This window comes from Osmia lignaria, chromosome 14 (genome assembly GCF_051020975.1).
Source record: "Osmia lignaria lignaria isolate PbOS001 chromosome 14, iyOsmLign1, whole genome shotgun sequence".
Taxonomy (NCBI): domain Eukaryota; kingdom Metazoa; phylum Arthropoda; class Insecta; order Hymenoptera; family Megachilidae; genus Osmia; species Osmia lignaria.
The window spans coordinates 7,997,239-8,013,242 of record NC_135045.1 but is presented as its reverse complement, the minus strand read 5'-3'; the positions used below and the strand labels follow the sequence as shown (position 1 = coordinate 8,013,242).

Genomic DNA, 16,004 nt, shown 5'->3' with positions numbered 1-16,004 from the left:
CCTCATTGAGAGTCAGAAGAGTGAATCGCGGCATTTGAATAACAAACGGCCTATGCAAATTCATTTGCCCTGCAGTCGTTCAGTCCCCCGTTGTGTGTGTGTACGAATCTATCCGCCGCGAAATCCGAAAATATACCGTGTCCATTTTCAAACAACCGTATTTTCATGCGCTCTACGACGTGATCAATTTATTATTCCACCTATTAAAAGCATCGACATTTTATTCTATTCGTAATTGTTTAAAATTCATAGTTTTTCAATTACCCCTTATATGAGGTACACTGCAAAAGGGTCAGTATTGTATATTTGTCTGTAAATTCAATTATCCACCATCTTCAGTTTATAGAAATTTTTAAAGGCAAGCGATGAAAATTCATGGCAAATCGTTCGGAGTTATCGGTACTTCCGTTCACCGGTCCAGCGACTATATGGAATAAATTACCATAGAAATAGGGGGAGTTACAGCGTATTTCCTTGTAGAACGCCGTTTCTAGCGTTCGTTAATCTGGCACGGACTACTCAGAAATACCATCGGTAGGGAAACCTCTTAATGTTCTATTCTTACATCTCGTAGCATCTCCGGTACCAGAGAGGAGAGAGAGAGAGTCTCGATAGCCTGCCTCCAAGAAGATTTTAATTAAGCCCGCCCTTCCAATGTCTCGTCTGATTGGATGAGCTAATCCCGTTCGTAGGAAATTTAGGGTTTCCCTCTTGGAAAGACAACCGAGAAACGCTATCCAACCGTTAACATTTTTTCGCGGCCTACTAAGAAAATTATAATGATTTATACGCCGATAAATAAACCCACCCCCAGGGAAACCTGGCATTCATCTTGTCCCTGACGTCGCCGCGTCTTTCGGACAACTGGTATTTTTAACGAACGCGTGTTTCTATTCTACTTTTTCTCTTCTCCCTGTTTGAATTTGAAGCGCGGCGACCGTTTTCACCTCCAATGGATATTGACAACTTTTTGTGATACGAGAAATATTTGAAAGATGCCTAAGTTATTGGCAGCGATAACTATTGAAATATTTGGAGAGCGGTATTCAACCCTTCGGTGGTTGGGTAATGACATAACTTAAATTTGATTTGAGACCATAATGAATTTAATTCAGAGTGTTTAGGACTTCACGGATTATGACTTCACTGATGACTTCATTAGCTTTATTGAAGATGTAACTAAGAAACATCATCATTAGAGCTGTATTTTCTATCCTAAAGAAGTAGCTCATTTTGTTGATGAGTTTTCTAAACGTCTGGTCGGCATTTTTGTCCATCAGAGCATGGCAGAGCCTTTCAGTCTGCCAGTAGGAGGAAAACTTTCTGTCCGTTGAGGTGGGGAGAGGGTAAAAGGAAAGTAGCCCGTCAGGGGATGACATCTAAATCTCCCTTTTCGTTTCACGCTGACTGCCCGCCCTTTCGCTGGCTACGCTCTCGCACTCCCTTTCCTCTTGCTAGCTGCCTTCGAAGGGGTGGGTTCTCCTGGTACAGTCGCCAACAAAATCTTCTGTCCACCCTAGGAAATGCTTTTGATTACTTCGATATCTATAGTTAGTGTTTTAGTTATCTTGACGATTATATGATACAATTAATTTGGAGATTGCTTATCATCATTAACCCTCACACCATACACACATGTACAATCTTCAAGTATTTCTAAGCATAGGACAAATTGTCACCAACAATTCTCCATAAATTACAAAAACAATCTCTGTTACGACTAAGGTGCTTATTCAAAACATCTTCAAGTTGCTCGGTTTTCGAACGGGAGCGAAGGAAGTTCGCAATAGAGAGCGCGAAGTTCATTGTTCAAGGTTCCTCGGTGCGACGGGTCTACCTAGGACGTCGTCGGTACAGTTTCACGCAAACTGTGACGTAAAAGCGGTGCGGATTCGAGCCAGGCTTTTATATTTTTATGGCGGTGAAAGTTGGCTCAGGGGGTCGCGGCCGTGAAGGCATTTCACGTCCCTAAGTTTCGCCGGAAAAACGAGGACAATAACAGGAGAGTTTCACTTTTTCCCCACCAACCGTGCCCGGGGAAAAACCTTGGAAAGAAGCGAAAGAGAAAACTAAAGGGTCTAACGGTGTTTCCATTGGAAGGATCAGTTTCTCAAGATCTTTGAACGTGATCTTTCTATCTTTCGCGAGGGTAAAAATTCAAGTCACACTATTGTGTATCAATTTTTTATTTCAAATTGGAAAGTACAGTGTAGTTTGGTTGATTAATGAGTGTTAAATCTAATCATGCAATCAGTGCAAGATTCTAGGTATCGTTCGAAGTTAAAGAAGAATCGAGGGAAAAAATGATAATCCGCATCGGAGAAAAAGCGAGGGTGAAAAGGGCAAAACACGTCGCGAGTTTCCACGTAACGCGCCGCCCATTCTACGAAATCGTGCACGTGTGCAACGCCGGATTCAGCTGCCTCGTTCGGTTCACGAATGAATTATCGTCCTTTCGGGGTTGGGCTCTTTCATTTCCAGTCCACGCGGTAGCTGCGTCCTTTCCATTCCCTCTTTCCCTCACGGTGTTCCTCTCTTTCACCCGTATCGTTCAAGCCTGCCGTCAGCAACGCTTTTTTACCCATCCCTCTCCGCGATTCTCCCCTTTCTTTTTCCATTTCCAGCGGAAAGATACCGTGTACCCCCTTTTCATACCCCTCCTCGAACTTCTACCTTTTATAGACTTACCCTCATTCATTAAATATCCGAGCCTGACCAGTTTGATCCTCAGTCAGTGTATGTTCCGTCGATTACTTTATCATTTTTTTAGTGGTGTTTTATATTCAACTATAGCTATGATTTTATATACAGTGAATTTCAACTCTGTAGCTTCAGGATGTTAAATTCGTGGTATTTGTTAATTTCCATCGATTAACATAATGAAAATTCGCAGCATTACTTGGGAGCAGTCGTGTTTGTTTTTCGACTGCTCACCAGGGGCCTGTCCCTCTTCCAATCAAAGTTCTTTCCATGTCACGGAATTTCAATTTACCTCCGTCTTTGCGTTTCCACCCTTCCCCCTGTTCACGAGCCATTGTTCTGAAGGAAAACATTCGATTGATTGCGTTCGCCTTTCTCCCTTCGATTCTTTTCTCATTTCTCTGACCCTTCGATTGCAGACGAGGGAAACAACCAACTGAGTTACGTTCAGAAACACACCACCCATTACTAACATCGCTTAGAACCTTTCATTTTCTCTACTTACAGTTTGAGAATTGAGTACGTTAAAACACTGAAATACTATAAGAAGACAATAGAAAAATTTTTACCAGCAATTTTGTAATACGTATTCCAGCTGGTGAGTTTGGAAGCGCGCAGCTCTGGAGGGCATAGCAGCTGTTGTGATGGGTGTCTTGCCCTCCTCAAAGAGGTTCCAGTAACCCAGTCCCCCTCTTGGAAGAGAGATTTTCCCGGGTGAAACTTGCAGCCACCATTTCTCAAACTTAGAAATTATCATGTCGTAAACAAATTCGTCAATTCTCGAAATGGAAGCTCGAAAATAGGGGGTTGTTTTTGGCAACTTCCAAGTGGTAAATTCTATTTACCGAAAACAATGCTGCTGGTTAAATTCTTATTATACAACTTTTAAAACGGACCACCAAATTGTCGACCAAAAGTAACAAGCTTTTATCTAACGATCAAGACAAAAGGGGATGAGTGAAAGGTTTTAATCGAGGGACAGGGAAGAATAATGGCGGCAAGGATCGCGAGGATGCCATCAATTGAATGTTTTCGTTTTGAAGCGGCTTGGCGCTTGGCGGTCCGATCGAAGCGGAAGAGGAACAGTACCCTGAAGAGGGTAAATTGGAATTCCGCGACGCGAAGAGTGGCTCGGTTAGCTCACCGGGCCAAACAGGAGGGGTGAAAAGTGGGATGGGTGTGGGGTGGTAAGTGGGGTGAAGACGAGGGCAGGAAACTGGGGAAAACGTTGTGGGGAATGGAGAGACGGGAGGAGAACACCAGCAGCCAAGGAATATTTACTGCCATCTTCTCTACCACTTACCCACAGATTCCCTGCCCGAACTTGTAAACACCTCTTAACTATATAGAGATAGTATCTCGGTTTCCCTCCTCGTGTATCCTAAGCAGTTACGCGGCCGTTATAACTAGAGGATTATTAATTAGATCGCTGTGCGATTACAACACCATCCCTTTTTTTTCTTTTCTACACCTTCTCCTTTTTCTTCTTTTCTTTTTGTCAACTATTGCACTTTCCTGTGGCTTTCATCCTTTCTCTTTTCTGATCCCTGTGTTTCTACCTCTGTCGTTGAACATTGAGAAGTTTAATTCTTAGTAAAACGATTGATGGGGAATAATAATTGTTCGAATTCAACGAAATTACCGCAGTCCATTACTCATCGATCGATCTGCATGTCGTTTCACGGACCTCGACGAGCGGCGACAAATTTTGTACGTTCCTGATCGATGACAGTTTGACGTTCACCTGAGCAAACCGGCTGGTTGTTTGTCAATGACTGAATCAATATTTGCTCCTATCGAAGGCAAAGAAATTTAGCGCTAAGCGACCTTGTGATTAGAATGACTTCACCGTGTCATTTTACTTCGTGTATAATAATCCAATATGTGGACTATTGAAGTTTTAACAAAAGATTCTGCTAACTTCCAACTGCCAAGATTAGCAAAATCGTGGAGTTTGCTCGTCGTGTTGAGCAACAACACGATCGGCAAGGGTGTCAACACGGAAATCCTCCGCTTCTATTTTATTCACGAAGAGAGTCAAAGCGAAGAACGTTGTTCGGCTACGTGTGTTGAAAGCGGAAACACGGGACTCGAGAGGAAGACACGAGCGCAGATGCTCGACACTGTACCGTTTGCATAAAGAATGTTATAAAATGTAAAACATGCGAAGCATGCATAAGTTGTACTTAATTCATGAATTATTGATTCTTGTTATATCAATTATTAAAAAATACCGAGGGGTTCGAATGGTTCACATCATATTGATCATCGACAAAAATAATGTCAAACGAAACGTTAAGATATCCTTTGTACTTTGGGCAATACAACGAAGCATTAAGTTGTCACGAAGCTTTCGAGCAGCTCGTATCTCAACCAATAATTTCAAGCTCTTAGTGCCGTATCCGCATTCCCGTCGCGGTAAAACGCTCTGCGAAAAATAACGTTCCCCGAAACAGGGAGACAACATCGACGCTGCAAAGAAAAAAAGAAGAGGAAAAGAAAGCAACACGCGAAGTTTTGTTTCTCGGTTTGGTTCCGTTCGAGCAATTTCCATTCGAAAAGCGAACGTTTTCCGGACGGACGGGAATAGGATGGAGGTGGAAAAAAGGAGGACGGCTTGTGTGGCGTAGAGGCGGAAAGCCAAGAAATCGAAGCCCTGAAACACAAGCAGAAGCCGATGCGCCCTCGCAAGCTCGCGTACAGAGACGCCAGGAGACGCGGAGATGTAGAACGAGAGAGACAAATAGAAGGAGACGGTGAAACCCACTAAATCAATACTCTGCCATCGCTCTAACTCTGGCTCATCCCCTCGCACCCCCTTAGCCGCCCCGTTGCCCGACCTTCTCTTCTCTCCACCATCCTCCTCCACCTCCTTCACCTTCTCTTCGTAGCATGCCACCCTTCGTTCCATCCCCCGTCACGCTTTCCGACCGAAAGTTCTCTGGCTTCGCCTCCATCGGCTACTACTCCCGCAGAGAGCTCGTTTCTGTCGGGGTTGAAATTCTCTCCTCCCTTCGCGTCTAACAACCACCACGACGACGACTCGTGGGGAGAGACGTCCACGATGAGCCGGCAAACGAATCACGATCCTTTTACCGGTGTCTCTTTTGCGATCGTTTCTGCTCTATTCTTGGCTCGACCTTCCGGTTTCAAACTCGACAGACCGTGTCTGGGCTCTGCGGACTTCTTCCATGTAGGTTTGCTTTCAGGGATACAACGTTTCAACTCGTTGCTTCGAACTAAGAGCTTCTGCTTTGGTGGTATCGTGTCTCGGATGTTTGGTCAAGTTCATGTGAGAGTGTCTAGATATGATACGCTTTATTTTTCTAGTGAAGACAAACTTTAAATGAAAAATGTCACAAAATTGGTTACATTCTCGCGAGAATGAACGATGGGCGCAGGATCAAAAGAAACGCGAAGCCACACGGATATCACGCGCTTCAACACCAAACTGGGTCACGTAGCTCTGATGGCACACGCTCCACGCTCACGCAAACATCGACCATTTGCAGGCCACTACCGAACGTGTATATACGATCGTGAGATACGACCGGCCTTCGAAGAAGTAGGAGGAAGAGGTCGCTGATTGCCGGAGGGTCCGCCTTGGTGTGAGTGCGCGATCAGGCTAAGCTCGTTGGCCCTGCTCTTTCTTTACCAGCTTCAGCTAGCTCGACGAATGGACAATCAGCTGCCGTTTCGACGGTCACTGGCGTAGCGACGCCATTTGTCAGCCACTTATCTTTTATACCGAATACATCATGAGTTAGTAGATTTGAAAAAATAGTTCTGGGTTAATTTTGTCTGTTCAAGAGTTTCTTCCTCGATAAAAAGATTCCAAACTGTGTTCGCAAGTGGTAACCTTGGACAACAGTGGCTTAATTCCTAAGCTTCCCTTGGCCATTTATTTCACTAGTAGGATCTCTCAAAGAGCAATCCACAACATTCGGTAACACGACGTGGTGTAACCCCAACGCGCGACCGATTAAAAGTCCGGATTAGCGGCAGTTAAAAAGAGGAGAATCCGCGGCAGTGTACGTGGCAGCTTCTTCAAGGGAGGATCAGTCCTTCTGGCGAGTCCAATTACACGGGCAGCCGGCTTCTGCTTTGTTTCACGGCCGCTGCCCGTTGTCTGCCTTGATACCTTCGTCTCTCCTCTTTGCCCGCTTTCTCTGTTGATGCTCGCGCCGCGGACCGTACTAACTTCCGGTTGGCAAAGTAGCCTTTGCGATTTTACGTTGCGACCCAACACGCTTGGGTCGTCATGAAGCAACTCGGTGCCCTGTTAATTTCTCGCGATCTGCACCGCGATTACTTTTCCTCCCCTATCTTAATCTACTTCGAAAATTTACCACTTTTAGCTTCTGTCCTCTAAATCTTGCAAAGCGAGTTAGCTCTTTCGGGATCTGTCAGAACCGCAGTACATAAATACACGTTTTCGACAAGGAGTAGCGAGGTTAGTCAAGCGTTTACAATCAATTAATAAAGCAATCGCCCATAGATAAGCATTCAGTGCTCGAAACGAGCAATTAGAGCTGTAATAAGTGACATGACCGGTGTGCTCGTACGATAGTAACCGACAAAATTTCTGCGAACAAGCGAAGCCTGCTTTTGTCGATGAATATTTATAACGCAACGCAGCTTTAATAGCGCGTCCCATGTAACGTTATCTGTCCGCTTATCCGCGATATCTCTGTAATTAATTTCCTTATTGCACGGTGTACCGCTCGCCGCTAATTAATCAAATTCTTCTAACTGTTGCAGGTAAGAGCGCTTTGAAGTATCTCCTACGCGTAGGCCGTTAAAAAAGAAAGAATGAGAAACCGGCGTGTTGGTAAGTGTTCATTCTCGCGTACGATGCGTTATGATACACGGTGTTGATCGTAATTGAAAAGAGATTTTGCACATGACTTTGTGGCAACAATCATCTTTTACTGTATTATTTTACGCCTGGTACCTCGATGGTTGGCTGAACGTTACGCTCGTTGATTCATTAGTAGTGGAAGTCTATTTTCTATCGCTCTACTCGAATCTAGCGCAAGTCAAGATTCAAACGGAGCAATTTTTTATCCAAGCCTACGGGCAACTACTTTTCCCTCTTTGTCCCGAGGAAATTATCGCTTTCCACTCGATCGGTTGCTCGATTCTCACTGGTGTGAAACTTCACACAGGTGAATCTTCTCGATCGACACGCATGCACGTCCGCCACACCGTTCCCTATTTATATCATTTCCTGCCCAGTGGGGCGTTAGAGATAGATATATCGGGCACTATTCGCGGCGAGGGCGCAGCAACGAAAGCGCTCTTGGTTCGGCTCTATCCTGATGTAGCCGCTCGCTCGATAGCTTTACGGTGCTTGCTGAAAGATTGACGAGCGAATCCGTCGGTGGAACGAGGCGCGTGGACGCGTTCAGGATTTTCTGCAATTTTCCGCGCGAGCCTCGAGCTCGTAGGCCGTGCACGTCTCGCCGAGGTTCGACAGCTTCGCATTCAATTCGATTCGCGTACGCGTACGTTTCCTCGTGGCTTAAAACGCAGCCACGTGCGAGCGTTTACGCTCTACTGACCGTCTATTTTACCTTTTGCAATATTAATACATAATAACTGATAAATAAACAGCCGTGCAAGGGGTATTTTAAATGGTTAATACATCAAATTGGAAGCGGGAATTAATCATACCACCATGATGATACATATACTTTAAAATAAGTGTAAAATGGAGTTGATGTACGTGCGAAATATCGGTCATGAATTGAAATAAATTAATCGATTAACCTTCGTACCTATTACAATCACCAAGCTAATTTATTCGAATCACTCAACGAATCGTTCCAACTTTCACCCCAAAGAATTTCAAACCTTGCAATCTCTCGTTAACAAGTTTAGCAGTCTAATATTGAAACTATTCAGAATTATTCCTCCGCATCGAACGCCTTCGCAAACGGAGTCATTCATCGGTCGTCAATTTATTTTCACTCGTCCGTTCCGTATCAGGTGACCAATACGAGCTCCGAGACTTCCAATACGTTCGATCAAACGCTATCGAGCGTACGCCTCCCTTTGTTGACGCTGAAAGAAGTAGCGTGACAGCGTTTCTCCGCTGTGCAACCCCCGATCCTTCGAAAACGAATCGGGGGAGCGAAATCGTCCCGAGAGAGCAAGCTGTGCTAAAACGCAACGAAGAGCGAGCGAAAGAAAGTAAGAAGACAGTGGCGGGAACAAAAGTGAAAGAGAAAGAGAGGAAGAACAGAAGAGACAGAGTAAAAGTAGGGAGGGCTGAATATACGCAACCACCGTCGCGCGGCGTTGGATCACGGGGGCGTAAAGAGAGGAAGCGAGAAAACAGAGACAAAAGGAGACGACAGTGGCTCGTGAAACGGAGATAGACGACGAGAGTGAAGGAGAGAAGAGAGCGACGAAGCTTAACGCATGTGCACAGGGCGCCTCGCGTCGCGGCGCTCTGGTCCCGCCGCCGCCGTTCGGAGGCTGCGAAACCGAGCGGCCAGAATTCGCGGTTCAGAGTGGTCGCATCTCTCGTTAGAAGATACACACCACGCTCTTCGTCGTAGTCGGGCCCGCGATTTTCCATGAAAATTGAGGAACGCGCGGCCTTCTCGACGCTGGCCAACATAACCGTACCAGCCGACCCGTGTCGTCCCGATTGTCGACGGAATGCCGCCTCGAGCTGGCTACAATCGGTGACGAACGTTTCACGAGTGTCCGTTTCACGATCGTATCGCGACCTCGTAGTGCACGTGCGACATGACCGCCTAGAGGAAGATTCAGCTTCGCGTGTTCCATCTGGACGGGTTCATAGTTAACAGAAACGGAGACAATCTATTGCTTTCAACGCAATCAACGAGGAAATCTTGAAGAGTTTAAAAGAGATCGTATAGCGTGGCCTTGACGTCGAGGAGGATACCGTCGTCAGATGTTCCCTCGCCGTCGTCAAGCTTCGCGAAACAAAGCGTCGACGACGGAAGACAATCGTACGAGCCGGCTGGGTTCGTGACTCGCTAAAGCAATCGCTTGCTTATTTTTTATTGTTATTCATCGGCAGACGGCTTAGGTAGCCGTGGGTGGACCATCATCTTGTTGTGTCTCTTCTCGTTGCTTGTGCCACGACGATAGAAAAAACGAATCTGGTGCTAAAAACAGTGTAGACACGAAAGAAGAAAAAAAACACTTTTCATCGTTGAGAAGTGTCCGTTCGACGAGTAGGGTTCCGCTTAGCGGATCCTGGTGAAACGGGTGCCTCGCAGGCTAGATTGAGAGAAGGGTGATGGTGATTGGACTCGCAGAGCCGAGTAAGTTGGCACGAAGGACACATGTTTGGTGGTGGACGGTGCCGAGCCTTTTTCATTCAACGGTGAGTGTTCAGGATCACGCACGGTACGCAGAGACGACGACGAGATCGCACAAGGAGGTGCCGGCGCGTGGAGGGAAGAACCAGCCACGACGGGGCCCAGCGCCGAGACACGGACAGGGCCCCCGGTGCAGGGAAGAAGCCAGGCAGAAGGGGAAAAGAACGGGGCCAGCGTAGCAGCAACGGCCCTGAAACTACAGGGGTACCTAGCTACCCCCTTGCACAGGGGGGAAACCAGGAGGAGACCTCGCCGACGGAGGCGACGGAAAAAGAAGCGACGGAGGTGAGCGCTTCTTTTGTTGACATTTTTGACATCCATCGGGCAGTACTACGTTCAACCCTTAAACTACTACCCTCCACAAAGCTTCAATTCGAAAGAAACTACAGTATCACTGTTGTGAATTTTCATCTTACATATTCTAAAGAGTTGAGTTATCTTCATCCTTTTCCTCGTTTTCGTCGACTATGCATGCGTGGGTGTTCCTGTTTGTTTTTGTTTGGCACTCCGCGTTTCGACGTCATCGTGGCATGTTCCTTCATGGAAGTAGACCAGTTTAAACTTTCGCACACACTTTTTTTGGAAGTGTAACGTATCGACAGATTTACGAAAATTGGCTGGCTCGTCACGTGCACGCGGGAAACAGGATTTAAAGAATCATTTGACCGGTTTTCTCGAACCTCGTCGGTCAAGATATCGAGTAGAATGAATGCGATAATCAAACTGCAAGAAATTATATAAAGGGGCAAGTTTCTTATGAATTATCGCGAGCAGAATGTTGATACCACAGTAGTCGTAAGGGGTAAAATGCTTGGTGGAATTCCACGGTTGTTCCTCGATCGAATTTCAAGGATCACCGATTCGTGAAAAAGTATAATAATGTGCTTTGGCGAGCTTGGTCTTTTCGCTGAAGCATGTCCGACACGAACAATCGCGGACCAGGAATTCTACGCTCGCGACAACAATGAGCGTCGCGCGTCTCGCTAATTATAATTCGTGGTCCTGATTCGCCGGGAAACTAATTAATTTTAGCTGGTCACCGGACAAAATTTATCGCTGCAACGGCGTAATCCGCGAGTGTGAAGTTGGGACGAAAGCTCGATGATCGAAGCATTTTTTTTTTGGGTCTCATGGTAAAGTGACAAATTTTAGACTTTAAACGCTCTTTTCTCCCCATAAATTTCATGGGAGCTTCAGTGTAAATTTATCACATGATACCTCCTATCAAAATGTTGTTATACTTCTGCTTTTTGAAAAGTTAATGACAATTAGAGCCGTAACAGACCCTTAAAGGAAACGATACGAATTTCCTGTAAAAAAGGGTGGTTCGTGTCGAATCGTCGTTATGATAAAACGCGGGAAGAGATAACGTGACGTTTAAATTAACGCCGTGCTCAAAACGCGCGACACGCTTCGGATGTCACATTACGATACACCCTGTAACGGTTGATCAATGATCCCGCCAAAATTCGTTACTGAACTCCTGCTTATTCATCAAAATTCCCTTGTGTATCGATGAAACGTTCGAACGTCGACGAAGTTATCCGATTTTTCTATTTTTTTTTTATTCACTCTTTCTCTGTTTTTGTTTTCCTCTGCGCCTCTTCCGGTGCAGCACGGCGCGGCGTTCAACTCGATGAAATCGAAAGCCACACTCGCAAAAATAAACGATCGAGATTCGCGTTCAACGAATCGAAGAACGAATAAATTGCATTGGTATCCGGGAATCGGAGTTCCTGAGAGAGATAGAGATTAATCGTCTCTGCTTTATAGCACGTGGTTGTAACTCGCCAAATCGTTAATGAAAAAGGGGATAAAATATAAAATACTTTTATTTCTTAGATTTTCTATATTTAGTTAACAATTAATCATTCATGGAGGCAATGTTTTGTGTGCTATTACAATTTCTGCACGCAAAGTAATAACGATTTCAAAGAAAATTCAAGGCGTTAGTGATCGGTCCGCGTGGTGAAACCGCGTGCCAGCGGACATTCGGTAATTCGCTAACCGCTCTTAATTGTAATTGTTCGGCGTGCGGCGGATTCCAGGTCGAACGATGGGGTTTCAGTAAAAAGCAGAATTCCAGTGTTAGTCGTGCAATTCATTCGCGGAGGTTCTTGCGATTGTTCAAGCCCGGCTACGGTCAGTCGTTGAACGGACAACGCGTCACAATTTCGTTTTTCTTCCGGCCGCGTCAACAAATTTCATCGACGTGCCGATCGGATGCCGAAGGGGAACAGCTTTCGACCACCGCGCCGCCGGTGCGCGTGGAACGCTTCCCGGGAAGCATTCCACCGGCTCGTTTGTCCGGCTGCCTAGATCGCTTACCTAGATACTTTAATGGCCGGTCGTTTTGATTAAATGCCGATAATTGGCCGCTGGGAGAAATTCGCCGTTCGCCAGGTAGCGTTAGCCTCGTTGCTCGGACGCGTTCAGCTTCGCGCCAAACGATGCCCGCTCAGCAGTGAACAATGCCGCTTTGAAACTAACTTAAATTTTCCATTCAATAAGCTTCTTATAGATTCGTTATAAAGTTTGCTTGATGAATTTTTGTATATTGATACTACTTCTCTATACCACCCTTGGTTTTTGATCAATTTAATTAAGAACACTCAGGATGATCATTCCTGGACTCTAACTACTGAACTAGTGTCCTATCTTCCAGCCTCACCTTTTTAAAAGACAAAAAAAACGCCATCATGATTTATTTTTTCTGGAAAAACGAGGAATTTGGGCGCGGCTCTCGCAGAATTCTTAGGTTGAAAGGCCACGATGCTGGTTGGCTGAGGCTCCCCTCGTTCGCATTACGTTCCTTCCGTTCGTGACGGACCGGCAACGAACGAGGGGATGGGGGAGGGTTGCCAAGGCAGGAAATGAAGGGATCGTTTGGTAGGGAGGGGTGACAGGAAAATTTGATGGAGGGTGTCTCCCAAGAGGGGGGAACAGAGTGAAACAGGCAGCGAGAGAGATGGAGTAGCGATCAAGGGGAAATAGAAGGTTCGGAGGGCTATCAATGACGCGTTAGACCACGTCACGTCGTGCAACGCATCTGCCGCCATGCACCGTCATATATATTATCTCGACGATACGTCAATTCGACCACTGATCATTATACTGATTACCTTGGCACGCAAACTGTCCCGCATGTGCGCCAGTTCTCATGACTCGGTTATTAATAAGCGCGTTCCTAGGTCGTTGGGATTTAAGCAGAGGATCAGGGTGTTCCATAGAGATGCCTTGAAACTGGGGGAATCATGTTTGTTTTATTTAGCGACTTCAATCTTATTAGTTGTTAGCGAGAAGTATGAAGTGCGGTGTCACGTGTATATTTTACATTAGCATACTCGAGAGGTGGAATACCCTTAGAAACTGTGCAAAGTTGAGAACCAAGAGATGGGAAATGAAAAGATACCACGGAACGGCTCTTACGTAAATGAGGCGGACAATTGTAGAAAGGAGTCATTGTTCAGAGTACGAAAGTAAATGATTAGGAAGATGACAAACAGGTGTTGCAAAGGAAAACTGAGGGTGATCTAGTACTACCACTATTCTCACCGGCTAATAGATCCTCACAGAATCTTAATTGTTACAAATATGTCTTCCACGTTTTGAGATTTTTATAATCCCGATGGTTCAAAGAGCACAAGACGGTAACAGTGGAAAAAGAAACAGACAGAAGGTGCTGAAGAGAAGAAGCTCGAGCCGACCATAGCTAACGCAAGGCCCTAGAGCGGTTGGCTGCTATAAATTTTGATATTATACGCGAGGCCCCGTCGGCTCGGAGAAAAAGAACAGAAAAGTAGGGAGGGTTGAAGGAATAGCCCGCCGGTGACGCAACCAACAATGCTCTCACGAGGTTTTAACTTTCTTTTTTCGCTCCCTTCGGCCCACAATAGTCCGCTCGCACGCTCTTGCGCAAACTTTCCCCGATTTCCCCCGGACACGAGAGCATTCGCTACAAAGGACAACGAGACACCACAATTGTAAAAGGGAGAGACAGAGGAAGAGAGAAAGATCTTACACTAGAGGTGTCTCGACCTTTTTCTTCCTCTTCCTTCCAGGCTCATTTCCGCTCACGAAGACTAGTATTCAAGGTCGGGATATGAAAACGTGACTCCTGTGCGCGAGAAAGCACGATTCTGAATTTGTTCCTTGTGAAAATCTCCTGCTACGGGCATTATTCGAATCAAGTTGAAGAAACGAAAAAGGACGATAGATAATTTTTCTATAATATTCTTCTTTATATTGGCTTGACTAATTTGACCAACGAATTCAGGTGGACATAGACAGAGTCAATATTTGCTATACAGATTTTCGACTGAAAATTTATGCAGCTTTGTCCAAGACGCGAGCAAATTTGATCAACGTTTTCTATCGTCATCTCCCTTCGCCTACCTACCCCTTAACTTCACCGTCAATTTATTCATACTTTCCAACCCTCTACGAACGTGGTTCCCTTCAACGATTAGCGCTGTAGCGTTCAAAAAAATTCATAGACTTAAAAGAAGAAGAATGGATGGTCACTATAAACCAGTTCCTCAGTTTACGTACTTTTATTTCATCGTAATATCAGTGTTTGTGAGAAAAAGGCGATTTCTTTCATCGGAAAATCATGGAGAACGTTTCGTCATAAATCCAAAGTGATTTGTCCCGCGTTGGATCAAGAGGAGAGAGAGGAGGATATTCTCGCAGTTCGGCATAGTAGATTTTTATTTCGGGAATGAGCGATGCACGCAACGTGGCCCGGAATCTCTCTTGTTATTTCTCGTACTTTCCATCGCGATAAATCAAGCAGCGTCGACGGAAGGGCCGAGAAAGCGAGACCGACAGAAGAGGGCGAGCATCGTTGGCAGACGGAAAAGCAAGGCGAACCGTGCCACGCAGGAAGTCAGAGTTGCTTCGATAATTTATCGAAGCTGCTCGCGAAATTATAGAGGCCACGTTTTTGTTGTCTGATTTCGACTGTCGCGGTTTTAACCGCTTTTTAAACGCGCATAAATTCCGCCACGATTGCGTTACACGGAACGGACGATAAATTTGGGACGATGAGGGTGGGAAATCGCGTCGAGACGCATCTTATGTGGGTCAATGGGATTCGTCGATATCTGTTGATTTATTATCAATTAAGTTTCTTGAAACCACAACTCTAAACATGGAGCTTTCAATTTCTTTAAAGGATAAACGGCGATAGCCCACCTGGTATTGTTTCCGGTCCCGAGCTTCTTAAATTCAAGTTATTTTCGTGGGTAGCGCGCGGCAAGATGGATGGCGCGTGGGTTGTCTGGCAAGATCGTTGCTGTTCACGATGGCAACTGCCAGCCAACGAAGAAGAGGAACGAGACGATGAGAGACACGGAGGGAGAATTGGTCCTCCGTTGTTGGAAGTTCTGGCGAAGGAACGTCGCGTAGTTGGCGAACGGAACGCCAACCGCCCCCGTAACCGACGACGTGGCCTCACTTCTTCTACGCTTTGCCTCCGTTCTCCTCGTCTTCTCCTTGAAGCATTCGCTGTTAGCAGCCGAGAATCTTGTGAGACGCCTTCAGGGCGCCGTGTCTCGTTATCCGCTTGATTTATGCCGCGCTAATTGCACCGTGGTGAACAATAACCGATTGTCAAGGACGATTCTCCTTGACGTTCTCTTCTCTTTCTTCCCAATTCGTAGCTGCGTTTTATGAAATCAGAATTTTCCATGGTTCTTCTACTAATAACCTTAATTCACTATTTATAGTATACTCGGTTTCATTTCATTATCTATCTTAGAATTTCTCATTAACAATTATTCTCACTTTTTTATATTTCCACCTTTTTAATCGTACACTCTCATCTGCAGTGTTTCACTCTTTACCTATTCAATCACCGAAATTCATTATATCCAAAAGAAAAAACAGTTGCAAACTTCTCCAGATTAAAAAGTACCTGAAAGGAAGGAAAAAGAAAAATGA

The 16,004-nt window shown here is 45.5% G+C and overlaps 1 protein-coding gene across 6 annotated transcripts in view; it reads left to right on the top strand.

The window, feature by feature from the left end:
- LOC117605533 (homeotic protein antennapedia-like) overlaps nucleotides 1–16,004 on the top strand; it is a 109,750-nt gene that overhangs the window by 64,406 nt on the left and 29,340 nt on the right. Inside the window, exon 2 of one of the 6 annotated variants that reach the window (XM_034326960.2) lies at nucleotides 7,462–7,531. The exons of 4 other annotated variants lie outside the window; for them this stretch is intronic. The gene's annotated coding sequence lies outside the window, so the exon portion shown is untranslated. Of the gene's footprint in view, nucleotides 1–7,461; nucleotides 7,532–7,970; nucleotides 10,347–16,004 lie in introns of those variants that run through there. One more of the 6 variants, XM_034326959.2, reaches the window with a different exon arrangement.